The following is a 384-nucleotide window of genomic DNA, read 5'->3' on the forward strand; positions in this document are numbered from 1 at the left end:
GGGGACAACTTTATGGTACTTCACGGAAATTTACACATTTTACATCAGCCATTTTTTTTTATACTTTGGCATAGTTTATAAATAGGTGAGCCTTTGAAGAATGCTTCATATAAAGAATCTTATGCAAAGCATGATTTTATTCAGAGTGAATGAGATAATAAATCTACAAAGGCTTTGTGACTTACCTTTCTGTTATTTTAGAAAGTAAAAATATATGTATAATTTTTCATTGCCCATCACGTTAACAATAAACTGTGAATGTTTGATCATAGGAGTTTGATCATAGGAATATTTTTTATGAAAGCAAAGGATAGGTATCAATTATCATTAATGTTGTGTTTGACCACATACATAAATTCACCAATATGTTATATACCAATTTGA

At 28.6% G+C, this 384-nt stretch overlaps 1 protein-coding gene across 1 annotated transcript in view; it reads left to right on the forward strand.

Moving 5' to 3' along the window:
• Positions 1–384, forward strand: part of LOC119587778 (cytochrome b-245 chaperone 1-like) — a 7,032-nt gene that overhangs the window by 4,405 nt on the left and 2,243 nt on the right. The gene's annotated exons all lie outside the window — the stretch shown is intronic.

Source organism: Penaeus monodon, chromosome 23, assembly GCF_015228065.2.
Source record: "Penaeus monodon isolate SGIC_2016 chromosome 23, NSTDA_Pmon_1, whole genome shotgun sequence".
NCBI classification, from domain to species: Eukaryota; Metazoa; Arthropoda; class Malacostraca; order Decapoda; family Penaeidae; genus Penaeus; species Penaeus monodon.